Genomic DNA, 23631 nt, shown 5'->3' on the forward strand with positions numbered 1-23631 from the left:
CAATTTCTTTTTGATGACAAAAATGTGAGTATTATGGGGAGATACGGAAGGTTGTAAATGTCCTTCCGCTAATTGTTGTTTGACCAGATCATGGGCTACTTGTATCTTTTCTTTAGTCAAGGGCCACTGAGGAACCCACACTGGTCTTTCTGATTTCCAAGTAATTTTGATTGTCTCAGTGGCCCTTTCTGAAAATCCGACCCACGTCTGTCTGTTCCTTGATCTAATTGAATTGGTGCTGCTAAACCTTGTTCTTGTTTTCCTAATCTTTTTTCTTTCTTAACACCTTGTCTAGCCCTAGTAGTGGGCGCATTAGAATTGATGTTATTTGTTAACATCAAACCTAGTCGATCCAGGACATCTCGTCCCCATAAATTAATAGGAAGGTGATCCAAAACATATGGCTGTATAGTTCCTTCACATCCTTCAGGATCCTTCCAATCTAATACCATAGAACTTATATGGGGATTAGTAGCCACTCCTAGGCCTCGAAGCGTTTGAGTGGCTTGTTGTAATGGCCAATGTTTTGGCCATTCTCGACGAGATATAATGCTAAGGTCAGCACCTGTGTCCAGTAGCCCATTAAACTCGTGACCTTGAATATTTAGTTTTAGCATTGGGCGAGAATCTAAATTTAAAGACAACATAGCCCAATCTACCCCTGTGGAGCCTAATCCCTTAGAACCTCTTTCTACATTATGACTAGAGAACTTATTATGTAGGCTGGGTATTATTAACAACTGTGCTATTCTATCTCCAGGTGAAATTACTGATATACCTCCTGGAGAACTAGCTATAATTTTTATTTCACCTACATAATCGGGATCAATTACCCCAGGACTTATCATAAGTCCTTTTAATGTAGATGAACTACGTCCCAATAATAAGCCTACTGTTCCTTGGGGAAGAGGTCCTTTTACTCCTGTAGGAATGATTTGAACTCCCATCTCTGGAGTTAATACTGCTCTGGCAGAGGTGCAGATGTCCAACCCTGCCCTCCCTTGGGTTTGTCTGATGAGGGATTTAATGGACAATGTGTCCTGGGTACCACCCTGATGGTGTTGCTGGGTTCCTCCACTGCCCCGTATATTTGTGGTTTTGGGCCCCGGAGCATTGGGCCCCTCACTCCGTTTTTTGGCAATGAAGCCTGATGCCTTTCTCCACGATATTGTGGGTAAATACCTGATCCTTGTCCGTTTTTTGATAACGGAGTACCTTCTATGGTGGTTTGAGAACGGCATTCATTAGCCCAATGTCTCCCTCTACGGCATCGTGGGCAAATACCCGGTATTCTATTCCTTTGATTTCTAGTTTTGTTAAAACCTCCTCTTATAGGGCAACTCCTTTTAAAATGTCCTGTTTGTTCGCAATTATAGCATGTTTCTGGCCTGGCATCTAAAGCCTGTTGTACTGCAGCTGCCAAGACTTGCCCTTGTTCATTAATATCTCTACATAGTTTAATATATGTATTTAAGTCTTCATGTCTCCATGGTCTAATAACCTCTCTGCAGCAACGATTCGCTTGGTCATAAGCAAGTTGTTTTATTAATGGCATTGCTTGATCTGTATCCCCAAAAATTTTGGCGGCTGTTTGAATAAGCCTATCTACAAAGTCAGCGTAAGGTTCATTAGGTCTCTGTATTACCTTAGATAGCTGACCTTGTGAATCTCCATGTCCTTGTAAAGTCTTCCATGCCCTAACTGCGTCTACAGCAATTTGTGCATATACAGCAGGATCATATTCAATTTGTTGCCGTTGACCCTCATAAGGTCCTTTTCCTAAAAGCATTTCTAGTTTTCTTTGAGGGTAACCGGCTGCTGCATTTCGCCTAGCTGTCTCCGTGCAAAATTCCTCATTGGCAACTTTCCATAACAAATATTGTCCTCCATTTAGCACAGATTTACACATGCTAGCCCAATCTGCTGGCGTCATGTCCAAGTTAATAATGGATTCGACCATGCTTACCGTGAAGGGAGCTTGGGGACCGTAGGTTGTTACAGCCTCCTTTAACTGCTTCACTGTTTTAAAATCTAAAGCACGGTGAATTCGCTGCCCTCCTACCTGTTCAAGTACAGGGCATGCTAATCTTTGAGGTCCTGTCTCAGGATCCCACTTATCAACTACGGGGTTTGAGGGCCACTCAGCTGTTTCCATCGGTGGGGCTGTTGGTTGAATTACGCCCTCTGGTAATAAAACGGAGTTAGTAACAGCCTCTTGTTGTGGCCTTTTTCCTAATAACCCCTTTTCCTTTAAATTTTCTTCCTCTGTCTGACTAGCTCGAGAGACCTTCTCTTTTGCTTGATCTAAAATGTCTTTCTCCATGGTCTGAATCTCTAACACTTTGCTTAACACCTTTTCAGTTTCTTTTTTACTAATTTCTAATCTTCTATAAGAATAATGCAACCCAATAAGATAACACAGAAGAAAACCGAAACTGAATGAAACAAAAACTGAATAAAAATTCGCTGTATCAATTTTCTCTTTCTCTGGGCTGACAAACTTCAAACCTTCAGCCATCCATTTTTCCCAGTTTGCCTAAGAAATTTCGAGGGACAGGCAGCTTGAAACAAAAACGAAATAAATCAAAACAAGAACACATTGTTTTTTAAAATAGTCACCCATTCTCTCGCCTTCCCTCAGGGGCGAGGAATTTCACTTACCTCCAAGTTTCAGACGTTCCGCGTACAGGCCACCAAATGCCGCAGTCTTGGCTGGGCACAGAATCACGAGCCACCACACAGCTTTGTAGATTCAAACAGCAATTCTTTATTCCCGAACTCACACCGGCCTCCACACACGTTCTCTCGCAATCCCAGTTCTCCTCCCACCCAAATCACCTACTCCACGAGGCTTATTTCCCAAAATGCTCTCTGAAACTCAGGAGAGTTCAACACGAGCTTAGGCAGCAGGAAGGCCCTAATTCCAGCAGCAATAATCCTCAACATCTAACTTCCCTAAAATCCAAGGTCTTAAACTGGGAACGCCTTAAACTTGTCTTAAACCGGAAACGCCCTAAACCCAAGGAATGGGATAATTCCTCAAACTGCAGGATACACCCTAATCCTGGATCCACCCTCGTCCTTGGGCAGGGTCACCTAACATGCAATGTCAACAGCGAAATTAACATGGGGTACACTGGCAAGGAAATTCCCTACTTGGAAATGGCCCTCAGCACGCCAATCCCTCTTGGCTCACCAAATTTCGTTCTTCTAGGTTAAACCGTTCGTTTGCACTAACAGTTTTAATTTTTCGGTTTCACTGTGTTTTCTCCTACATGGATACAAGCAGTTGGAACTCTAAATCAAACAAGGTTTGTGCTAGCTATTTGAAACTTGACACAATAATGTAGTTCCAAGTTCTAACTCTATGGTTTGTTTCCTATTGATGTAGCCCTAAGCAGAGACTGGTGCAAATCACTTTCATTTAAATGGGTTGCCAGGCTTCCAAAAAACTACGAGTTTCCTGAAATCTCAGCACATATTTTTTCACCCAAACTTGATGACATTTTCAGGTAATGATCACTACCCCAATCCCACTTGGCTCACCAAATTTCGTTCTTCTAAGTTAAACCGTTCGTTTGCAGTAACAGTTTTAATTTTTAGGTTTCATTCTGTTTTCTCCTATATGGATACATGTAGTTGGAACTCTAAATCAAACACGGTTTGTGCTAGCTCTTTGAAACTTGACAGAATAAAAAAGTTCCAAGTTATATCTCTATGGTTTGTGTCCTATTGATGTAGCCCTAAGCAGAGACTGGCGCAAATCACTTTCATGGATAGGGGTTGCCAAGGTTCCAAAAAACTGCGAGTTTCCTGAAATCACAGCACACATTTTTTCACCCAATCCTGATGACACTTTCAGGTAATGATCAGTACGCCAATCCCACTTGGCTCACCATAATTCGTTCTTCTAGGTTAATCAGTTCGTTTGCAGTAACAGTTTTAATTTTTCGGTTTCACCCTGTTTTCTCCTATATGGATACATGCAGTTGGAACTCTAAATCAAACACGGTTTGTGCTAGCTCTTTGAAACTTGATAGAATAAAGTAGTTCCAAGTTCTATCTCAATGGTTTGTTTCCTATTGATATAGCCCTAAGCAGAGACTGGCGCAAATCACTTTCATGGAAAAGGATTGCCACGCTTCCAAAAAACTACGAGTTTCCTGAAATTTCAGCACACATTTTTTCACCCAGTCTTGATGACACTTTCAGCTAATGGTAAGTACCCCAATCCCACTTGTCTCAGCAAATTTCATTTTTCTAGGTTAAAGCGTTCGTTTGCAGTAACCGTTTTAATTTTTAGGTTTCACTCTGTTTTCTCTTTATATATACATGTCGTTGGAACTCTAAATCAAACACAGTATTTGCTAGCTCTTTGAAACTTGACACAATAAAGTAGTTCCAAGTTCTATCTCTATGGTTTGTTTCCTATTGATGTAGCCCTAAGCACAGACTGGCGCAAATCACTTTCATGAAAAGGGCTTGCCAAGTTTCCAAAAAACTACGAGTTTCCTGAAATCTCAGCACACATTTTTTCACCCAATATTGATGACACTTTCAGGTAATGATCAGTACCCCAATCCCAGTTGGGTCACCAAATTTCTTTCTTCTACGTTAAACCGTTCATTTGCAGTAACAGTTTTAAATTTTAGGTTTCACTCTGTTTTCTCCTATATGGATACATGTAGTTGGAACTCTAAATCAAACACGGTTTGTGCTAGCTCTTTGAAACTTGACACAATAAAGTAGTTCCAAATTTTATCTCTATGGTTTGTTTCCTATTGATGTAGCCCTAAGCAGAGACTGGAGCAAATCGATTTCATGCAAAGGGGTTGCCAAGCTTCCAAAAAACTACGAGTTTCCTGAAATCTCAGCACACATTTTTTCACCCAATCCTGATGACAATTTCAGGTAATGATAAGTACTCCAATCCCACTTGGCTCACCTAATTTCGTTCTTCTAGGTTAAACCGTTCGTTTGCAGTAACAGTTTAAATTTTTCGGTTTCACTCTGTTTTCTCCTATATGGATACATGCAGTTGGAACTCTAAATTAAACACGGTTTCTGCTAGCTCTTTGAAACTTGACAGCATAAAGTAGTTCCATGTTCTAACACTATGGTTTGTTTCCTATTGGTGTAGCCCTAAGCAGAGACTGGCGCAAATCACTTTCATGGAAAGGGTTTGGCAAGCTTCCAAAAAACTGCGAGTTTCCTGAAATCTCAGCACACATTTTTTCACCCAAACTTGATGACACTTTCAGGCAATGATCACTACCCCAATCCCACTTGGTTCACCAAATTTCATTCTTCTAGGTTAAACCGTTCGTTTGCAGTAACAGTTTAAATTTTTAGGTTTCACTCAGTTTTCTCCTATATGGATACATGTAGTTGGAACTCTAAATCAAACATGGTTTTTGCTAGCGCTTTGAAACTTGACACAATAAAGTAGTTCCAAGTTCTATCTCAATGCTTTGTTTCCTATTGCTTTAGCACTAAACAGGGACTGGCGCTAATCACTTTCATTGAAAGGGGCTGCCAAGCTTCCAAAAAATTTAGGAGGTTCCTGAAATCTCAGCACACATTTTTTCACCCAATCCTGATGACACTTTCAGGTAATGATCACTACCCCAATCCCACTTGGCTCACCAAATTAGTTCTTCCAGGTTAAACCGTTCGTTTGCAGTAACAGTTTTAATTTTTACGTTTCACTCTGTTTTCTCCTATATGGATACATGTAGTTGGAACTCTACATCAAACAAGGTTTGTGCTAGCTCTTTGAAACTTGACAGAATAAAGTAGTTCCAAGTTCTATCTCTATGGTTTGTTTCCTATTGATGTAGCCCTAAGCACAGACTGGCAAAAATCACTTTCATGGAAAGGGGTTGCCAAGTTTCCAAAAAACTGTGAGTTTCCTGAAATCTCAGCAAACATTTTTTCACCCAATCTTGATTACACTTTCAGGTAATGATAAGTACCCCAATCCCACATGTCTCACCAAATTTCGTTCTTCTAGGTTAAACCGTTCGTTTGCAGTAACAGTTTTAATTTTTCAGTTTCACTCTGTTTTCTCCTATATGGATACATGTAGTTGGAACTCTAAATCAAACAGGGTTTGTGCCAGCTCTTTGAAACTTGACACAATAAAGTAGTTCCAAGTTTTATCTCTATGGTTTGTTTCCTATTGATGTAGCCCTAAGCAGAGACTGGAGCAAATCGATTTCATGGAAAGGGGTTGCTAAGCTTCCAAATAACTACGAGTTTCCTGAAATCTCAACACACATTTTTTCACCCAATCCTGATGACACTTTCAGGTAATGATAAGTACCCCAATCCCACTTGGCTCACCTGATTTCATTCTTCTAGGTTAAACCGTTCGTTTGCAGTAACAATTTAAATTTTTCTGTTTCACTCTGTTTTCTCCTATATGGATACATGCAGTTGGAACTCTAAATTAAACACGGTTTGTGCTAGCTCTTTGAAACTTGACAGCATAAAGTAGTTCCATGTTCTAACTCTATGGTTTGTTTCCTATTGGTGTAGCCCTAAGCAGAGACTGGCACAAATCACTTTCATGGAAAGGGGTTGCCAAGCTTCCAAAAAACTGCGAGTTTCCTGAAATCTCAGCACACATGTTTTCACCCAATCTTGATGACACATTCAGGTAATGATCACTACCGCGATCCCACTTACCACACCAAATTTCGTTCTTCTAGGTTAAACCGTTCATTTGCAGTAACCGTTTAAATTTTTAGGTTTCACTCTGCTTTCTCCTATATGGATACATGTAGTTGGAACTCTACATCAAACACGGTTTGTGCTAGCTTTTTGAAACTTGACACATTAAAGTAGTTCTAAGTTCTATCTCTATGCTTTGTTCCCTATGGATGTAGCCCTAAGAGGAGACTGGCGAAAATCATTTTCATGGAAAGGGGTTGCCAAGCTTCCAAAAAACTGTGAGTTTCCTGAAATCTCAGCAAACATTTTTTCACCCAATCTTGATGACACTTTCAGGTAATGATAAGTACCCAAATCCCACTTGGCTCACCAAATTTCGTTCTTCTAGGTTAAACCGTTCGTTTGCAGTAACAGTTTTAATTTTTAGGTTTCACTCTGTTTTCTCCTATATGGATACATGTAGTTGGAACTCTAAATCAAACACGGTTTGTGCTAGCTCTTTGAAACTTGACTCAATAAAGTAGTTCCAAGTTTTATCTCTATGGTTTGTTTCCTATTGATGTAGCCCTAAGCAGAGACTGGAGCAAATCAATTTCATGGAAAGGGGTTGCCAAGCTTCCAAAAAACTACGAGTTTCCTGAAATCTCAACACACATTTTTTCACCCAATACTGATGACACTTTCAGGTAATGATAAGTACCCCAATCCTACTTGGCTCACCAAATTTCGTTCTTCTAGGTTAAACCGTTCATTTGCAGTAACCGTTTAAATTTTTCGGTTTCACTCTGTTTTCTCCTATATGGATACAAGCAGTTGGAACTCTAAATGAAACACGGTTTGTGCTAGCTCTTTGAAACTTGACAGCATAAAGTAGTTCCATGTTCTAACTCTATGGTTTGTTTCCTATTGGTGTAGCCCTAAGCAGAGACTGGCGCAAATCACTTTCATGGAAAGGGGTTGCCAAGCTTCCAAAAAACTACGAGTTTCCTGAAATCTCAGCACACATTTTTTCACCCAATCTTGATGACACTTTCAGGTAATGATCACTACCCCAAACCCACTTGGCTCACCAAATTAGTTCTTCCAGTTTAAACCGTTCGTTTGCAGTAACAGTTTTAATTTTTACATTTCACACTGTTTTCTCCTATATGGATACATGTAGTTGGAACTCTAAATCAAACACGGTTTGTGCTAGCTCTTTGAAACTTGACAGTATTAAGTAGTTCCAAGTTCTATCTCTATGGTTTGTTTCCTATTTATGTAGCCCTAAGCAGAGACTAGCGCAAATCACTTTCATGGAAAGGGGTTGTCAGGCTTCCAAAAAACTACGAGTTTCCTGAAATCTCAGCACACATTTTTTCACCCAATCTTGATGACACTTTCACGTAATGATCAGTACCCAGTCCCACTTGGCTCACCAAATTTCGTTCTTCTAGGTTAAACCGTTCGTTTGCAGTAACAGTTTTAATTTTTCGGTTTCACTCTGTTTTCTCCTATATGGATACATGTAGTTGGAACTCTAAATCAAACACGGTTTGTGCTAGCTCTATGAAACTTGACACAATAAAGTAGTTCCAAGTTCTATCTCTATGGTTTGTTTCCTATTGATGTAGCCCTAAGCAGAGACTGGCGCAAATCACTTTCATGGAAAGGGGTTGCCAAGCTTCCAAAAAACTACGAGTTTCCTGAAATCTCAGCACACATTTTTTCACCCAATTTTGATGACACTTTCCAGTAATGATCAGTACCCAATCCCACTTGGCTCACCAAATTTTGTTCTTCTAGGTTTAACCGTTCGTTTGAAGTAACAGTTTTAATTTTTCGGTTTACTCTGTTTTCTCCTATATGGATATATGTAGTTGGAACTCTAAATCAAACACGGTTTGTGCTAGCTCTTTGGAAATTGACAGAATAAACTAGTTCCAAGTTCTATCTATATGGTTTTTCCCTATTGATGTAGCCCTAAGCAGAGACTTGTGCAAATCACGTTTATGGAAAGGGGTTGCCAAGCTACCGAAAAACTACGAGTTTCCTGAAATCTCAGCACACATTTTTTCACCCAATCCTGATGACACTTTCAGGTAATGATAAGTACGCCAATCCCTCTTGGCTCACCAAATTTCGTTCTTCTAGGTTAAACCGTTCGTTTGCCGTAACAGTTTTAATTTTTAGGTTTCACTCTGTTTTCTCCTATATGGATACATGTAGTTGGAACTTTAAATCAAACACGGTTTGTGCTAGCTGTTTGAAACTTGACACAATAAAGTAGTTCCAAGTTTTATCTCAATGGTTTGTTTCCTATTGATGTAGCCCTAAGCAGAGACTGGCGCAAAACACTTTCATGGAAAGGGTTTGCCAAGCTTCCAAAAAACAGCGAGTTTCCTGAAATCTCAGCACACATTTTTTCACCCAAAATTGATGACAGTTTCAGGTAATGATCACTACCCCAATCTCACTTGGCTCACCAAGTTTCGTTGTTCTAGGTTAAACCGTTCGTTTGCAGTAACAGTTTTAATTTTTCGGTTTCACTCTGTTTTCTCCTATATGGATACAGGTAGTTGGAACATTAAATCAAACACGGTTTGTGCTACCTCTTTGAAACTTGACACAATAAAGTAGTTCCAAGTTCTATCTCTATGGTTTGTTTCCTATTGATATAGCCCTAAGCAGAGACTGGCGAAAATCACTTTCATCGAAAGGGGTTGCCAAGCTTCCAAAAAACTGCGAGTTTCCTGAAATCTCAGCACACATTTTTTCACCCAATCTTGATGACACTTTAAGGTAATGATAAGTGCCCCAAACCCACTTGGCTCACCAAATTTTGTTCTTCTAGGTTAAACCGTTCGTTTGCAGTAACAGTTTTAATTTTTAGGTTTCATTCTGTTTTCTCCTATATGGATACATGTAGTTGGAACTTTAAATCAAACACGGTTTGTAGTAGCTCTTTGAAACTTGACAGAATAAAGTAGTTCCATGTTCTATCTCTATGGTTTGTTTCCTATTGATGTAGCCCCAAGCAGAGACTGGCGCAAATCACTTTCATGGAAAGGGGTTGCCAAGCTTCCAAAAACTAGGAGTTTCCTGAAATCTCAGCACACATTTTTTCACCAAATCTTGATGACAATTTCAGGTAATGATCACTACCCCGATCCCACTTTACTCTCCAAATTTCGTTCTTCTAGGTTAAACCCTTCGTTTGCAGTAACAGTTTTAATTTTTAGGTTTCACCCTGTTTTCTCCTATATGGATACATGTAGTTGGAACTTTAAATCAAACATGGTTTGTGCTAGCTCTTTGAAACTTGACACAATAAAGTAGTTCCAAGTTTTATCTCTATGGTTTGTTTCCTATTGATGTAGCCCTAAGCAGAGACTGGCGCAAATAACTTTCATGGAAAGGGGTTGCCAAGCTTCCAAAAAACTGCGAGTCTCCTGAAATCTCAGCACCCATTTTTTCACCCAAAATGGATGACAATTTCAGGTAATGATCACTACCCCAATCTCACTTGGCTCACTAAATTTCGTTCTTCTAGGTTAAACCGTTCGTTTGCAGTAACAGTTTTAACTTTTAGGTTTCACTCTGTTTTCTCCTATATGGATACATGTAGTTGGAACTCTAAATCAAACACGGTTTGTGCTAGCTGTTTGAAACTTGACAGAATAAAGTAGTTCCAAGGTCTCTCTCTAGGGTTTGTTTCCTATTGATGTAGCCCTAAGCAGAGACTGGTGCAAATCACTTTCATGGAAAGGGGTTGCCAAGCTTCCAAAACACTACGAGTTTCCTGAAATCTCAGCACACGTTTTTTCACCCAATCCGGATGACACTTTCAGGTAATGATAAGTACCCCAACCCCACTTGGCTCACCAAATTTCGTTCTTCTAGGTTAAACCGTTCGTTTGCAGTAACAGTTTTAATTTTTAGGTTTCACTCTGTTTTCTCCTATATGGATACTTGTATTTGGAATTCTAAATCAAACACGGTTTGTGCTAGATCTTTGAAACTTGACACAATAAACTAATTCCAAGTTCTATCTCTATTATTTGTTTGCTATGGATGTAGCCCTAAGCAGAGACAGGCGCAAATCACTTTCATGGAAGGGATTGCCTAGCTTCCAAAAAACAACGAGTTTCCTGAAATCTCAGCACACATTTTTTTCAACCAATCTTGATGACATTTTTAGGTAACGATCAGTACCCCAATTCCACTTGGCTGACCAAATTTCATTCTTCTAGGTTAAATCGTTTATTTGCAGAAACAGTTTTAATTTTTAGGTTTCACTCTGTTTTCTCGTATATGGATATATGTAGTTGGAACACTAAATCAAACACGGTTTGTGCTAGCTCTTTGAAACTTGAAAGAATAAAGTAGTTCCAAGGTGTCTCTCTATGGTTTGTTTCCTATTGATGTAGCCCTAAGGAGAGACTGGAGCAAATCACTTTCATGGAAAGGGGTTGCCAACCTTCCAAAAAACTGCGAGTTTCCTGAAATCTCATCACACATTTTTTCACCCAATCTTGATGACACTTTCAGGTAATGATCAGTGCCCCAAACCACTTGGCTCACCAAATTTCGTTCTTCTAGGTTAAACCGTTCGTTTGCAGTAACAGTTTTAATTTTTCGGTTTCATTCTGTTTTCTCCTATATGGATACATGTATTTGGAACTCTAAATCAAACACGGTTTGTGCTAGCTCTTTGAAACTTGACACAATAAAGTAGTTCCAAGTTCTATCTCTATGGTTTGTTTGCTGTTGATATAGCCCTAAGCACAGACTGGCGCAAATCACTTTCATGGAAAGGGGTTGCCAAGCTTCCAAAAAACTACGAGTTTCCTGAAATCTCAGCACACATTTTTTCAACCAATCCTGATGACACTTTCAGGTAATGATAAGTACCCCAATCCCACTTGGCTCACCAAATTTCGTTCTTCTAGGTTAAACCGTTCGTTTGCAGTAACAGTTTAAATTTTTAGGTTTTACTCTGTTTTCTCCTATATGGATACATGTATTTGGAACTTTAAAACAAACATGGTTTGTGCTAGCTCTTTGAAACTTGACAGAATAAAGTAGTTCCAAGTTCTATCTCTATGGTTTGTTTCCTATTGATGTAGCCCAAAGCAGAGACTGGCGCAAATGACTTTCATAAAAAGGGGTTGCCAAGCTTCCAAAAAACTACGAGTTTCCTGAAATCTCAGCACCCATTTCTTCAACAAATCCTGATGACACTTTCAGGTAATGATCAGTACCCCAATCACACTTGGCTCACCAAAACTCGTTCTTCTAGGTTAAACCGTTCATTTGCAGTAACAGTTTTAATTTTTCGGAATCACTCTGTTTTCTCCTATATGGATACATTTATTTGGAAGTCTAAATCAAAAACGGTTTGTGCTAGCTCTTTGAAACTTGACAGAATAAAGTAGTTCCAAGGTGTCTCTCTATGGTTTGTTTCCTATTGATGTAGCCCTAAGCACAGACCGGCGCAAATCCCTTTCATGGAAAGGGGTTGCCAAGCTTCCAAAAAACTACGCGTTTCCTGAAATCTCAGCACACATTTTTTCACCCAATCCTGATGACACTTTCAGGTAATGATCAGTAACCCAATCCCACTTGGCTCACCAAATTTTGTTCCTCTAGGTTAAACCGTTCGTTTGAAGTAACAGTTTTAAATTTTCGGTTTCATCAGTTTTCTCCTATATGGATACATGTATTTGGAACTCTAAATCAAACACGGTTTGTGCTAGCTCTTTGAAACTTGACAGAATAAAGTAGTTCCAAGTTCTATCTCTATGTTTTGTTTCCTATTGTTGTAGCCCTAAGCAGAGACTGGCGCAGATCACTTTCATGGAAAGGGGTTGCCAAGCTTCCAAAAAACTACGAGTTTCCTGAAATCTCAGCACACATTTTTTTACCCACTCCTGATGACACTTTCAGGTAATGATCAGTACCCCAATCCCACTTGGCTCACCAAATTTTGTTCTTCTAGGTTAAACAGTTCGTTCGCAGTATCTGTTTTAATTTTTCGGGATCACTCTCTTTTCTCCTATATGGATACATGTAGTTGGAACTCTAAATCAAACACAGTTTGTGCTAGCTCTTTGAAACTTGATACAATAAAGTAGTTCCAAGTTCGCTCTCTATGGTTTGTTTCCTATTGATGTAGCCCTAAGCAGAGACTGGCGCAAATCACTTTCATGGAAAGTGGTTGCCAAGCTTCCAAAAAACTACGAGTTTCCTGAAATCTCAGCACACATTTGTTCACACAATCCTGATGACACTTTCAGGTAATGATATGTACCCCAATCCCACTTGGCTCACCAAATTTCGTTCTACTAGGTTAAATTGTTCGTTTGCAGAAACAGTTTTAATTTTTCAGTTTCACTCTGTTTTCTCCTATATGGATACATGTAGTTGGAACTCTAAATCCAACACGGTTTGTGCTAGCTCTTTGAAACTTGACAGAATAAAGTAGTTCCAAGGTGTCTCTCTATGGTTTGTTTCCTATTGATGTAGCCCTAAGGAGATACTGGCGCAAATCACTTTCATGGTAAGGGGTTGCCAAGCTTCCAAAAAACTACGAGTTTCCTGAAATCGCATCACACATTTTTTCACTCAATCTTGATGACACTTTCAGGTAATGATCAGTACCCCAATCCCACTTGGCTCACCAAATTTCGTTCTTCTAGGTTTAACCGTTCGTTTGCAGTAACAGTTTTAATTTTTCGGTTTCATTCTGTTTTCTCCTATATGGATACATGTAGTTGGAACTCTAAATCAAACATGGTTTGTGCTAGCTCTTTAAAACTTGACACAATAAAGTAGTTCCAAGTTCTATCTCTATGGTTTGTTTGCTATTGATGTAGCCCTAAACACAGACTTGCGCAAATCACTTTCATGGAAAGGGGTTGCCAAGCTTCCAAAAAACTACGGGTTTCCTGAAATCTCAGCACACATTTTTTCACCCAATCCTGATGACACTTTCCGGTAATGATATGTACCCCAATTTCACTTGGCTCACCAAATTTCATTCCTCTAGGTTAAACCGTTCGTTTGCAGTAACAGTTTTAATTTTTAGGTTTCACTCTGTTTTCTCCTATATGGATACATGTAGTTGGAACTTTAAATCAAACACGGTTTGTACTAGCTCTTTGAAACTTGACAGAATAAAGTAGTTGCATGTTCTATCTCTATGGTTTGTTTCCTATTGATGTAGCCCTAAGCAGAGACTGGCGCAAATCACTTTCATGGAAAGGGTTGCCAAGCTTTCAAAAACTACGAGTTTCCTGAAATCTCAGCACACATTTTTTCACCCAATCTTGATGACACTTTCAGGTAATGATCACTACCCCGATCCCACTTGGCTCACCAAATTTCATTCTTCTAGGTAAAACCGATCGTTTGCAGTAAGAGTTTAAATTTTTCGGTTCCACTCTGTTTTCTCTTATATGGATACAAGTATATGGAACTCTAAATCAAACACGGTTTTTGCTAGCTCTTTGAAACTTGACACAGTAAAGTACTCCCAAGTTCTATCTCTATGGTTTGTTTCCTATTGATGTAGCCCTCAGCATAGACTGGTGCAAATCACTTTCATGGAAAGGGGTTGTCAAGCTTCCAATAAACTACGAGTTTCCTGAAATCTTAGCACACATTTTTTCACCCAATCTTGATGACACTTTCCGGTAATGATCAGTACGCCAATCCAACTTGGCTCACCAAATTTCGTTCTTCTAGGTTAAACCGTTCGTTTGCAGTAACAGTTTTAATTTTTCGGTTTCACTCTGTTTTCTCCTATATGGATACATGTAGTTGGAACTCTAAATCAAACACGGTTTGTGCTAGCTCTTTGAAACTTGACAGAATAATGTAGTTCCAAGTTCTATCTCTATAGATTGTTTGCTATTGATGTAGCCCTAAGCAGAGACTGGCGCAAATCACTTTCATGGAAAGGGGTTGCCAAGCTTCCAAAAAACTACGAGGTTCCTGAAATCTCAGCACACATTTGTTCACACAATCCTGATGACACTTTCAGGTAATGATATGTACCCCAATCACACTTGGCTCACCAAAACTCGTTCTTCTAGGTTAAACCGTTCGTTTGCAGTCACAGTTTAAATTTTTAGGTTTCACTCTGTTTTCTCCTATATGGATACATGTAGTTGGAAGTCTAAATCAAACACGGTTTGTGCTAGCTCTTTGAAACTTGACAGAATAAAGTAGTTCCAAGTTCTATCTCTATGGTTCGTTTCATATTGATGTAGCCCTAAGCAGAGACTGGCGCAAATCTTTTTCAGGGAAAGGGATTGCCAAGCTTCCAAAAAACTACGAGTTTCCTGAAATCTCAGCACACATTTTTTAACCCAATCCTGATGACACTTTCAGGTAATGATAAGTATCCCAATCCCACTTGGCTCACCAAATTTCGTTCTTCTAGGTTAAACCGTTCGTTTGCAGTAACAGTTTTAAATTTTAGGTTTCACTCAGTTTTCTCCTATATGGATATATGTAGTTGGAACTCTAAATCAAACACAATTTGTGCTAGCTCTTTGAAACTTGACACAATAAAGTAGTTCCACGTTCGCTCTCTATGGTTTGTTTCCTATTGATGTAGCCCTAAGCAGAGACTGGCGCAAATCACTTTCATGGAAAGGGGTTGCCAAGCTTCCAAAAAACTACGAGTTTCCTGAAATCTCAGCACATATTTTTTTCACCCAATCTTGATGACACTTTTAGGTAACGATCAGTACCCCAATCCCACTTGGCTGACCAAATTTCATTCTTCTAGGTTAAATCGTTCGTTTGCAGAAACAGTTTTAATTTTTAGGTTTCACTCTGTTTTCTCGTATATGGATATATGTAGTTGGAACTCTAAATCAAACACGGTTTGTGCTAGATCATTGAAACTTGACAGAATAAAGTAGTTCCAAGGTGTCTATCTATGGTTTGTTTCCTATTGATGTAGCCCTAAAGAGAGACTGGCGCAAATTACTTTCATGTAAAGGGGTTGCCAAGATTCCAAAAAACTACGAGTTTCCTGAAATCTCAGCACACATTTTTTTACCCAATCCTGATGATACTTTTAGGTAATGATCAGTACCCCAATCCCACTTGGCTCACCAAATTTTGTTCTTCTAGGTTAAACCGTTCGTTTGCAGTAACAGTTTTAATTTTTACGTTTCACTCTGTTTTCTCCTATATGGATACATGTAGTTGGAACTCTAAATCAAACACAGTTTGTGCTAGCTCTTTGAAACTTGACAGAATAAAGTAGTTGCAAGTTCTATCTCTATGGTTTGTTTCCTATTGATGTAGCCCTCAGCAGAGACTGGCGCAAATCACTTTCATGGAAAGGGGTTTCCAAGCTTCCAAAATACTACGAGTTTCCTGAAATCTCAGCACACATTTTTTCACCCAATCTTGATGACACTTTCAGGTAATGATCAGTACCCCAATCCCACTTGGCTCACCAAATTTCGTTCTTCTAGGTTAAACCGTTCATTTGCAGTAACAGTTTTAATTTTTCGGTTTCATTCTGTTTTCTCCTATATGGATACATGTAGTTGGAACTCTAAATCAAACACGGTATGTGCTAGCTCTTTGAAACTTGACACAATAAAGTAGTTCCAAGTTCTATCTCTATGGTTTGTTTGCTATTGATGTAGCCCTATGCAGAGACTGGCGCAAATCACTTTCATGGAAAGGGGATGCCAAGCTTCCAAAAAACTACGAGTTTCCTGAAATCTCAGCACACATTTCTTCACCCAATCCTGATGACACTTTCCGGTAATGATATGTACCCGAATCCCACTTGGCTCACCAAATTTCGTTCCTCTAGGTTAAACCGTTCGTTTGCAGTAACAGTTTTGATTTATACGTTTCAGTCTGTTTTCTCCTATATGGATACATGTAGTTGGAACTTTAAATCAAACACGGTTTGTACTAGCTCTTTGAAACTTGACAGAATAAAGTAGTTGCATGTTCTATCTCTATGGTTTGTTTCCTGTTGATGTAGCCCTAAACAGAGACTGGCACAAATCACTTTCATGGAAAGGGTTGCCAAGCTTTCAAAAACTACGAGTTTCCTGAAATCTCAGCACACATTTTTTTACCCAATCTTGATGACACGTTCAGGTAATGATCACTACCCCGATCACACTTGGCTCACCAAATTTCGTTCATCTAGGTTGAATCGTTCGTTTGCAGTAAGAGCTTAAATTTTTCGGTTCCACTCTGTTTTCTCTTATATGGATACAAGTATATGGAACTCTAAATCAAACATGGTTTTTGCTAGCTCTTTGAAACTTGACACAATAAAGTAGTCCCAAGTTCTATCTCTATGGTTTCTTTCCTATTGATGTAGCCCTAAGCAGAGACTGATGCAAATCACTTTCATGGAAAGGGGTTACCAAGCTTCCAAAAAACTACGAGTTTCCTGAAATCTCAGCACACATTTTTTAACCCAAACCTGATGACACTTTCAGGTAATGATAAGTACCCCAATCCCGCTTGGATCACCAAATTTCGATCTTCTAGGTTAAACCGTTCGTTTGCAGTAACAGTTTTAATTTTTCGGTTTCACTCAGTTTTCTCTTATATGGATACATGTAGTTGAAACCCTAAATCAAACACGGTTTGTGCTAGCTCTTTGAAACTTGACAGAATAAAGTAGTTCCAAGTTCTATCTCTATGTTTTGTTTCCTATTGTTGTAGCCCTAAGCAGAGACTGGCGCAAATCACGTTCATGGAAAGGGGTTGCCAAGCTTCCAAAACACTACGAGTTTCCTTAAATCTCAGCACACGTTTTTTCACCCAATCCAGATGACACTTTCAGGTAATGATAAGTACCCCAATCCCACTTGGCTCACCAAATTTCGTTCTTCTAGGTTAAACCGTTCGTTTGCAGTAACAGTTTTAATTTTTAGGTTTCACTCTGTTTTCTCCTATATGGATACTTGTATTTGGAATTCTAAATCAAACACGGTTTGTGCTAGATCTTTGAAACTTGACACAATAAACTAGTTCCAAGTTCTATCTCTATTGTTTGTTTGCTATGGATGTAGCCCTAAGCAGAGACTGGCGCAAATCACTTTCATGGAAGGGGTTGCCTAGCTTCCAAAAAACAACGAGTTTCCTGACATCTCAGCACACATTTTTTTCACCCAATCTTGATGACATTTTTAGGTAACGATCAGTACCCCAATCCCACTTGGCTGACCAAATTTCATTCTTCTAGGTTAAATCGTTCGTTTGCAGAAACAGTTTTAATTTTTAGGTTTCACTCTGTTTTCTCGTATATGGATATATGTAGTTGGAACACTAAATCAAACACGGTTTGTGCTAGCTCTTTGAAACTTGAAAGAATAAAGTAGTTCCAAGGTGTCTCTCTATGGTTTGTTTCCTATTGATGTAGCCCTAAGGAGAGACTGGAGCAAATCACTTTCATGGAAAGGGGTTGCCAAGCTTCCAAAAAACTGCGAGTTTCCTGAAATCTCATCACACATTTTTTCACCCAATCTTGATGACACTTTCAGGTAATGATCAGTGCCCCAATCCCACTTGGCTCACCAAATTTCGTTCTTCTAGGTTAAACCGTTCGTTTGCAGTAACAGTTTTAATTTTTCGGTTTCATTCTGTTTTCTCCTATATGGATACATGTAGTTGGAACTCTAAATCAAACACGGTATGTGCTAGCTCTTTGAAACTTGACACAACAAAGTAGTTCCAAGTTCTATCTCTATGGTTTGTTTGCTGTTGATGTAGCCCTAAGCAGACACTGGCGCAAACCACTTTCATGGAAAGGGGTTGCCAAGCTTCCAAAAAACTACGAGTTTCCTGAAATCTCAGCACACATTTTTTCACCCAATCCTGATGACACTTTCAGGTAATGATAAGTACCCCAATCCCACTTGGCTCACCAAATTTCGTTCTTCTAGGTTAAACCGTTCGTTTGCAGTAACAGTTTTAATTTTTAGGTTTTACTCTGTTTTCTCCTATATGGATACATTTATTTGGAACTTTAAAACAAACATGGTTTGTGCTAGCTCTTTGAAACTTGACAGAATAAAGTAGTTCCAAGTTCTATCTCTATGGTTTGTTTCCTATTGATGTAGCCCAAAGCAGAGACTGGCGCAAATGACTTTCATAAAAAGGGGTTGCCAAGCTTCCAAAAAACTACGAGTTTCCTGAAATCTCAGCACCCATTTCTTCAACAAATCCTGATGAAACTTTCAGGTAATGATCAGTACCCCAATCACACTTGGCTCACCAAAACTCGTTCTTCTAGGTTAAACCGTTCATTTGCAGTAACAGTTTTAATTTTTCGGAATCACTCTGTTTTCTCCTATATGGATACATGTATTTGGAAGTCTAAATCAAAAACGGTTTGTGCTAGCTCTTTGAAACTTGACAAAATAAAGTAGTTCCAAGGTGTCTCTCTATGGTTTGTTTCCTATTGATGTAGCCCTAAGCAGAGACTGGCGCAAATCCCTTTCATGGAAAGGGGTTGCCAAGCTTCCAAAAAACTACGCGTTTCCTGAAATCTCAGCACACATTTTTTCACCCAATCCTGATGACACTTTCAGGTAATGATCAGTACCCCAATCCCACTTGGCTCACCAAATTTTGTTCTTCTAGGTTAAACCGTTCGTTTGCAGTAACAGTTTTAATTTTTCGGTTTCACTCAGTTTTCTCCTATATGGATACATGTATTTGGAACTCTAAATCAAACACGGTTTGTGCTAGCTCTTTGAAACTTGACAGAATAAAGTAGTTCCAAGTTCTATCTCTATGTTTTGTTTCCTATTGATGTAGCCCTAAGCAGAGACTGGCGCAAATCCCTTTCATGGAAAGGGGTTGCCAAGCTTCCAAAAAACTACGCGTTTCCTGAAATCTCAGCACACATTTTTTCACCCAATCCTGATGACACTTTCAGGTAATGATCAGTACCCCAATCCCACTTGGCTCACCAAATTTTGTTCTTCTAGGTTAAACCGTTCGTTTGCAGTAACAGTTTTAATTTTTCAGTTTCACTCTGTTTTCTCCTATATGGATACATGTAGTTGGAACTCTAAATCAAACACAGTTTGTGCTAGCTCTTTGAAACTTGACACAATAAAGTAGTTCCAAGGTGTCTCTCTATGGTTTGTTTCCTATTGATGTAGCCGTAAGCAGAGACTGGCGCAAATCACTTTCATGGAAAGTGGTTGCCAAGCTTCCAAAAAACTACGAGTTTCCTGAAATCTCAGCACACATTTGTTCACACAATCCTGATGACACTTTCAGGTAATGATATGTACCCCAATCCCACTTGGCTCACCAAATTTCGTTCTACTAGGTTAAATCTTTCGTTTGCAGAAACAGTTTTAATTTTTCAGTTTCACTCTGTTTTCTCCTACATGGATACATGTATTTGGAACTCTAAATCCAACACGGTTTGTGCTAGCTCTTTGAAACTTGACAGAATAAAGTAGTTCCAAGGTGTCTCTCTATGGTTTGTTTCCTATTGATGTAGCCCTAAGGAGATACTGGCGCAAATCACTTTCATGGAAAGGGGTTGCCAAGCTTCCAAAACACTACGAGTTTCCTGAAATCTCATCACACATTTTTTCACTCAATCCTGATGACACTTTCAGGTAATGATCAGTACCCCAATCCCACTTGGCTCACCAAATTTCGTTCTTCTAGGTTTAACCGTTCGTTTGCAGTAACAGTTTTAATTTTTCGGTTTCATTCTGTTTTCTCCTATATGGATACATGTAGTTGGAACTCTAAATCCAACATGGTTTGTGCTAGCTCTTTGAAACTTGACACAATAAAGTAGTTCCAAGTTCTATCTCTATGGTTTGTTTGCTATTGATGTAGCCCTAAGCAGAGACTGGCGCAAATCACTTTCATGGAAAGGGGTTGCCAAGCTTCCAAAAAACTACGGGTTTCCTGAAATCTCAGCACACATTTTTTCACCCAATCCTGATGACACTTTCCGGTAATTATATGTAACCGAATTTCACTTGGCTCACCAAATTTCGTTCCTCTAGGTTAAACCGTTCGTTTGCAGTAACAGTTTTAATTTTTAGGTTTCACTCTGTTTTCTCCTATGTGGATACATGTAGTTGGAACTTTAAATCAAACACGGTTTGTACTAGCTCTTTGAAACTTGACAGAATAAAGTAGTTGCATGTTCTATCTCTATGGTTTGTTTCCTATTGATGTAGCCCTAAGCAGAGACTGGCGCAAATCACTTACATGGAAAGGGTTGCCAAGCTTTCAAAAACTACGGGTTTCCTGAAATCTCAGCACACATTTTTTCACCCAATCTTGATGACACTTTCAGGTAATGATCACTACCCCGATCCCACTTGGCTCACCAAATTTCGTTTTTCTAGGTTAAACCGTTCGTTTGCAGTAAGAGTTTAAATTTTTCGGTTCCACTCAGTTTTCTCTTATATGGATACAAGTATATGGAACTCTAAATCAAACACGGTTTTTGCTAGCTCTTTGAAACTTGACACAGTAAAGTACTCCCAAGTTCTATCTCTATGGTTTGTTTCCTATTGATGTAGCCCTCAGCATAGACTGGTGCAAATCACTTTCATGGAAAGGGGTTGCCAAGCTTCCAAAAAACTACGAGTTTCCTGAAATCTTAGCACACATTTTTTCACCCAATCTTGATGACACTTTCCGGTAATGATCAGTACGCCAATCCAACTTGGCTCACCAAATTTCGTTCTTCTAGGTTAAACCGTTCGTTTGCAGTAACAGTTTTAATTTTTCGGTTTCACTCTGTTTTCTCCTATATGGATACATGTAGTTGGAACTCTAAATCAAACACGGTTAGTGCTAGCTCTTTGAAACTTTACAGAATAAAGTAGTTCCAAGTTCTATCTCTATAGATTGTTTGCTATTGATGTAGCCCTAAGCAGAGACTGGCGAAAATCACTTTCATGGAAAGGGGTTGCCAAGCTTCCAAAAAACTACGAGTTTCCTGAAATCTCAGCACACATTTTTTCACCCAATCCTGATGACACTTTCCGGTAATGATATGTACCCCAATCCCACTTGGCTCACCAAATTTCGTTCCACTAGGTTAAACCGTTCGTTTGCAGTAACAGTTTTAATTTTTAAGGTTTCACTCTATTTTCTCCTATATGGATACATGTAGTTGGAACTTTAAATCAAACACGATTTGTACTAGCTCTTTGAAACTTGACAGAATAAAGTAGTTGCATATTCTATCTTTATGATTTGTTTCCTATTGATGTAGCCCTAAGCAGAGACTGGCGCAAATCACTTTCATGGAAAGGGGTTGCCAAGCTTCCAAAAAACTACAAGTTTCCTGAAATCTCAGCACCCATTTCTTCAACAAATCCTGATGACACTTTCAGGTAATGATCAGTACCCCAATCACACTTGGCTCATCAAAACTAGTTCTTCAAGGTTAAACCGTTCGTTTGCAGTCACAGTTTAAATTTTTAGGTTTCACACTGTTTTCTCCTATATGGATACATGTAGTTGGAAGTCTAAATCAAACACGGTTTGTGCTAGCTCTTTGAAACTTGACAGAATAAAGTAGTTCCAAGTTCTATCTCTATGGTTTGTTTCCTATTGATGTAGCCCTAAGCAGAGACTGGCGCAAATCTTTTTCATGGAAAGGGGTTGCCAAGCTTCCAAAAAACTACGAGTTTCCTGAAATGTCAGCACACATTTTTTAACTCAATCCTGATGACACTTTCAGGTAATGATAAGTATCCCAATCCCACTTGGCTCACCAAATTTCGTTCTTCTAGGTTAAACCGTTCGTTTGCAGTAACAGTTTTAATTTTTCGGTTTCACTCTGTTTTCTCCTTTATGGATATATGTATTTGGAACTCTAAATCAAACACGGTTTGTGCTAGCTCTTTGAAACTTGACAGAATAAAGTACTTCCAAGTTCTATCTCTATGGTTTGTTTCATATTGATGTAGCCCTAAGCAGAGACTGGCGCAAATCTTTTTCATGGAAAGGGGTTGCCAAGCTTCCAAAAAACTACGAGTTTCCTGAAATCTCAGCACACATTTTTTAACCCAATCCTGATGACACTTTCAGGTAATGATAAGTATCCCAATCCCACTTGGCTCACCAAATTTCGTTCTTCTAGGTTAAACCGTTCGTTTGCAGTAACAGTTTTAATTTTTCGGTTTCACTCTGTTTTCTCCTTTATGGATATATGTATTTGGAATTCTAAATCAAACACGGTTTGTGCTAGCTCTTTGAAACTTGACAGAATAAAGTAGTTCCCAGTTCTCTCTCTATGGTTTGTTTCCTATTGATGTAGCCCTAAGCAGAGACTGGCGCAAATCACTTTCATGGAAAGGGGTTGCCAAGCTTCCAAAAACTACGTGTTTCCTGAAATATCAGCACACATTTTTTCACCGAATCCTGATGACACATTCAGGTTTTGATCAGTACCCCAATCCCACTTGTCTTACCAAATTATGTTCTTCTAGGTTAAACCGTTCATTTGCAGTAACAGTTTTAAATTTTAGGTTTCACTCAGTTTTCTCCTATATGGATACATGTAGTTGGAATTCTAAATCAAACACTGTTTGTGCTAGATCTTTGAAACTTGACACAATAAACTAGTTCCAAGTTCTATCTCTATGGTTTGTTTCCTATTGATGCAGCCCTAAGCAGAGACTGGCGCAAATCACTTTCATGGAAGGGGTTGCCTAGCTTCCAAAAAACTACGAGTTTCCTGAAATCTCAGCACACATTTTTTTCACCCAATCTTGATGACACTTTTAGGTAACGATCAGTACCCCAATCCCACTTGGCTGACCAAATTTCATTCTTCTAGGTTAAATTGTTCGTTTGCAGAAACAGTTTTAATTTTTAGGTTTTACTCTGTGTTCTCGGATATGGATATATGTACTTGGAACTCTAAATCAAACACGGTTTGTGCTAGCTCTTTGAAACTTGACAGAATAA

Source organism: Spermophilus citellus (assembly GCF_964194105.1).
Source record: "Spermophilus citellus genome assembly, chromosome: 17".
NCBI lineage: Eukaryota > Metazoa > Chordata > Mammalia > Rodentia > Sciuridae > Spermophilus > Spermophilus citellus.